A 5,866-nucleotide genomic window follows, 5' to 3' on the forward strand; every position below is an offset into this window, starting at 1 on the left:
CACAGTGTTAAACGATAGGTTAGTAGTGTGTCGACTTGTATGTACAAAATGTGTGTATGTGTGAGTTGTATCGGGCAAGGTTGTTAGAAAGTCTATCCTTATCTTGTATATCTTGAACTAGGGGTCAAGACTTCAACAACCTTCCTATCACCGCATGTACCTTGTCATATATATTAACACGAATGCGTTCCTGATGAGATCATCAAACGCTTCACACCTTTTCTTTCATGGTAATGAGAGCCTACCTCCGATTCATCCATGGCAAGTTCCTCTGCAAATTCTTTCCCCTCATCTCCATTTGCACAAATCGCAACCGAGAAACTTACGAGAGGGAACGAAGCGCTATGGCGCGCCACCGTGCTCTCGGCCATCAGGGGTGCAGATGGCGGCCTTCCTCGACGTCAAGCAAGCGGTGCCACCCATGACCATTAAGGTCACCACCGACAATGGCAAGACCAAGTCAAGGGCCTAGAACCCAGAGTTCGGCGTGTGGTATGCATGAGATCCGCAAGTTTTCTCCTACCTGCTGACCATGCTGCCATGCGAGATGGCCATCCAAGTGGCAACCTGCCACACCGCAGCTGAGCCGTGGAAGACCGTGCAAGGATGCTTGCTTCACATACCCGCGCGCATACCGTCTACATCGGGATTGAATTTGCGAACCTCCAGAAGGGCAACTCCACGATCGCTGAATAAGTTCGTAAGGTCAGAACAATTTGTGATGAACTAGTTGCTTCAGGAAAAAAGGTGGATGAGGAAGATGTTGTCTCTCACATCCTCGCTGGACTCGATGAGGAGTTCGATCCTGTGTTGTCTGCCTTGTGCTCCCTAGTCGAGCCCATCGGGGTCCCAGAGCTGTACTCGCGGCTCCTGAGCTTTGAGACTCATATGAATCTTCGTTCTTCGTGGCGGGTACTCTCAGTCTTCTGTGAACGCGGTGGCACGCGAGTGCTTCAACAAGCAGAATGGCGGCGGCAGCGGTGATCGCAGCCGCAACTTCCCTAACAAATAGGGCGGAGGTGATCACAACCGCAGCTTCTCCAAGCAGCCAGACAGCGGCAACTCCGGAGGCAACGGCAGCGGCGGGAACTACAAAAAACAATCCCTCTGCTAAGCCACTGTGTCAGATCTGCGACAAGCTTGGACATCCAACATGGAAGTGCTGGAAGAGATATGACTCCTCCTATCAGGGAAGGGAAGAACAGCGCTCACCGAACATGGTGGCCTGCCAGTACGGAGTCGATACCAGTTGGTATCTTGATAGAGGCGCGATAGGTCACATTACAGGAGATACAGAGAAGCTGACAGTTCAAGACCGCTACACTGAAAATGAGAAAATCCACACAGCTAGTGGATTAGGTATGACAATTGCTCACATTGGTCAATCTCATACGCATACCCCCGAATGTGATCTTGTCCTTAAAAACATCCTTCATGTTCTCAAAACTGATAAAAGTATAATCTATGTCAGTCATTTTTCTGTTGATAATAACTCTTTCGTTGAAATTCATCCCTATTCTTGGTTAAGAATCGGGCAACAAAGAGAATCCTTCATCACGGCAAGGGTAGGCGAGGCCTATACCCCGTGAAACACCTGGAATAAGATGCAAAGAAGTATGTGCTCAGTGTCATTACTCCATCCTCGGATAGATGGCACCGGTGTCTAGGGCATCCTTCATCTATTATTGTTAGCAAAATAATTAGCCAGAATAAGCTTCCATGTGTTAGTTTGTCCAATAATAAACTTGTTTGTGACGCTTGTCAAAAGGGCAAGAGCCAACAGTTACCTTATCCAAAATCTATAAGTGAATCCAAGTTTCCTTTGGAACTTACCTTCTCTAATGTGTGGGGACCAACTGTTGAATCACTAGGCAGAAAGAAATACTATTTAAGCTTCATAGATGATTTCAGTAAGTTTACATGGATCTACCCACTACAAAAAAATACACTTCCATGATGATACGTGTTTGTCACAGTAGGTCGCATTTTTTGTCATGCATGTACATCCATGATGATTTTATGACAGAATCAAGATAGTCATACCTGTGCAGTCGTAGAAGTGTTCCATGACATTACCAAAATTATCATCACGGAAGTGTCCACTTCCATGACGATAAATCGCGCGTCACAGAAGTGCTTTCGTCAAGGGTGACCAACACATGGCATCCACCGTAACGGAACGCCGTTAAGCTATCGGGTCGGGTTTTAGATCCGATAACCCGTTAACAGCCCCGACCAATGGGAAATTTCCACGTGTAAAATTCTTATTGGCCGGACGAAACATGTGTCAGCTCGTCAGTGGGTCAGATAGGCGCCTATGATATGTCGACACGTGCCACGGCCCACCACTGGCCCATTTAGCTTACAAAGCCGGCGCGTTTGACTTGGTCAAAAGTTAACGGGCTGGCCCATGAAAAGCCTGTTAACGGTCTCTTCGCAAATAGCCCATTTTACGACCGTTAACTCACGACCCGTTAGGCCCTAAAGGAAATCGGCCCAACAACGTCATGTGGGTTGTCAAATATAACACCAGCCCATTTCACTTTCGGCCCATGTATGGCCCACGACATCTTTCGGCCCATATGAGGCCTTCGTATCTTTCGGTCCTTTACAGGCCCACGGTGACTCTAGCCATAATGAATAGTAATTTTCTTTATACCCGTTAACGGCCCATGATTTACATGGGCCGTTTCCAGCCCGTGTTAGCTTTCGGCCTATTGACGGCCCATACGTTCTTGGGCTCCTTTTCGGCCCTCGATTACTTTCGGCCCGTTACTGGCCTGTTCCCCTAATGGGCCAAATTCGGCCCATGGCAAGAGTCGGCCCGTTACTGGCCTGTTCCCCTAATGGGCCAAATTTGGCCCATGGCAAGAGTCGGCCCGTTACTGGCCTGTTACCCTAATGGGCCAAATTCGGCCCATGGCAAGAGTCGGCCCGTTTCTGGCCTGTTAACCCGTTGCGCCGTTTCCAGCCCGTCCTATATTCTGGCCCATTAACGACCCATTATGCCTGTGACAGAATTAAGCCTTTGCTGTCCTACAGCCTGTTAACGGCATGTTACCGTGCTGGGCCGATACCAATTACGCCCGATTACGGCCCATGTAAACCCATTTATCCGACGGCCCAAGGCCCACCGATTACAGGCCCATTTATCGACGGCCCGTAGGAGACCCATGGATCCTACGGCCCATATATGGCCCATGGTAGTTGCGGCCACTAGCAAACCAGGGGAAAAGAAGACTAGGAAATAAATAAGGTCGAAACTAACGCTAGGCTATTAAGGCGATTGCACAAATTACATCCACTCGGCATCAAAGATCGCCACCAGTGCAAATATAGGGAACACCCTACACTATACAAAAATGGCTTGCTGTTTTCTTCAGCCGGTGGCTGCACGTTAAGAATAAATTTCGTATCGCACCAAAACAAATTACAACTATATAACAAAAGGAAGGCTGGCATAAAACTTAACAGTCTAGCAGATAAATGCACCACCAGAAGTTCAGAAGCTCAGTTCATTTGACCTGACTGTTACGTTTTCATCCTATATTGTCCGATGGAACACCATAACCATCGCCTTCATTTCCCCTAGGCTCCTGAACAACATAGCAAATGTCTGATAGTCTGGTTTCAAAACCATGCATATCTTGACGACATTGAGCAATGTTTCTCCTTGTTTCACAAAGGGTCTCTGTTAGGGAAACGTTGTCTCTGGAGCGCAGATACAACATTGCTTTGAGCTTGCATATCTTGATCATGAGGCAGTTTGGACGATATTGCCTTAACAACCAACCCAGTATTACGCAGGAATGTGCTTTTGGCACTGTTAGTGGATAGGTACTGACCCACTGCAGCAAGAGCTGACATTGCGGTTATAGTTGCCTCGCCACCTTCAGAAGGTGGCGGTTCCACCATTTTTTCCATAGCTCGCTGAAAAGTTGAGGTTTTACATTAGTAGTACCAGAACAGAAGATATTAAGGAGGCAGCAAAACCAAACAAAATAGTTTTGGTCTATATACAGAACTTATTCTGGTGAACCCATGTAAAATATTAGTTGTATTTTATTGCAAAGTACATAATAAAACCAGGTTCCAAACATATGACCATGTACCATCGCTAATGTATTGTCTATTTCTTCACATTGTATTGAGGGCTAAGGATAAAGAGACGAAGTTTATAATATGGTAAGCATAGTATGACATCATTCATATCACAAAACAACTGAGAACAGACAAACAGGCAATTGTAATGTTGTGTGGGCAAGTCCAGCACGGAACTAGATTACGGGTCAAGATCAAAGGAACATCACTCCTCTCTTTTAAACCTTGTAAGGTGCAATGATATGCTAAGACAATTGTGTATAAAATTGAAAAGAGTAATAGACATTGGCTGCAAACCATGCAGTTCAAGGCACAAGTCAGAGTAAGTAGTAGTTAAAAGGCATGAGGATTAAGGACTTACAACAGCGGCTTTGACTGGTGTAGTCATCCCCTTCTTCTTGCTGGTGTGACAGTCCTTGAAGATTTCCACAACATTTGGTTCAGGTACTTTTTGGTCCTTGCGAGCTTTCCTCTGCATTTCAAACAAGTCAATATAGATATGATAATATGGTACAGCGAAAAGAGTGAAACAGCAGCTAATTACAAGAGCCTCGCAGTGTGCAATATAGCTACGAGATCCTGTCGTCTGTTGGAATTTCACTTTTGTACAGTTGGCCTTGTTCTTTGAACAGTTCACCTACAAGAAGATAGATTTGTGTGGCACATGCGTAAATAGGACTTCAACATGTGATCTGATCACATATATATAATGTACCTGATACTTCGGATCGGACCAGTGTTTACCAAGGCCCCTCCAGTCTTCATCCGATATATTTTCCACTGGAGATGTTTGGGAAACTTCACTGTTAGCCTTGCCTTCAAAGTGAGTTTTCCTCAAGTTATACCGATACTGTCGCAGAGCAGACTTGAAAACATGGGTGCAAGCTTGTCTGGTTGCATCATCTTGGCTATCCAACTTGAACCTCATCTGTTGAAAATTATGGGAGTCTCATTATCAGCAACCTAGAAAGTATGGGACAGAGCAAGACGATATTACTAGTTTCCATACATAACCATACTTACAGATAAATGGTCGAGGAAGGTGTTGAACTGGGTTTCGTCTTTGTCATTCCTGTACTAAATCCATGTTGGGAGGATACGTACATGACACCTAACGGCAAACGCTGCCTCTGATACTAACTTGGCTGACTCTGTAGCATCACGTGGCCTTTTTAAACCTGCCTCAAAACGGATCTCCATTCTTCCTCCTCTAGATTTAATTAACCTATCAAGCATTATCCCTGATGTTTGTTTCCTCTTGCGCCTAGGTGCTAGTCCAACAACGAACATAGGAAGTGTTAGTGTACATCAAACTGTGAGACTACATATAAAGAAGAATGCAACTGTAACTTGACTCCAGCAACTACCTTCTTGCTGTTGAAGCTCACAAGGTTCATCTGATATTGCCAACTCGTCTTGTGTCAAGAGTGCTTGGGAAGTAGTGTCAGGTGGCAAGGGAGCTTGGGAACATGCTGCTAGCTCAGTTGACGCACGAGTAAGTCGTGCAGCTGGTAGTACTGTGGTAGGTGTTGCAAGAACTAGGGCTGTCTCTGCTTGTTTGGTGGCAGCTATTTGTTCTGTTTGGCTTTTTTTTGCAACTCGTGTAGCAAGGGATGCCGTGTTTGTAGAATTTTCCGCTGGACTTTGACCTTCTATTGCACCATCAGTACCAGCAGAATCTGCGGGATTCATCCGCTTCTCATTCCCTGCCATTCTGTGTTTCTTCCTCTTTCTCTGTGCCATGTTAAGTCAAGCCGACAAGAAA

General features: G+C 45.7%; 1 non-coding gene across 1 annotated transcript; it reads left to right on the top strand.

Annotated features, from left to right (window-relative positions):
• Positions 1-744: 744 nt before the first annotated feature.
• LOC120975139 (small nucleolar RNA Z247) lies at positions 745-883 on the top strand. Its single transcript, XR_005770976.1, has one exon. It is a non-coding gene; the product is annotated as a small nucleolar RNA Z247 (small nucleolar RNA).
• Positions 884-5,866: the final 4,983 nt, after the last annotated feature.

This window comes from Aegilops tauschii, chromosome 2 (assembly GCF_002575655.3).
Source record: "Aegilops tauschii subsp. strangulata cultivar AL8/78 chromosome 2, Aet v6.0, whole genome shotgun sequence".
In the NCBI taxonomy this organism is placed as follows: domain Eukaryota; kingdom Viridiplantae; phylum Streptophyta; class Magnoliopsida; order Poales; family Poaceae; genus Aegilops; species Aegilops tauschii.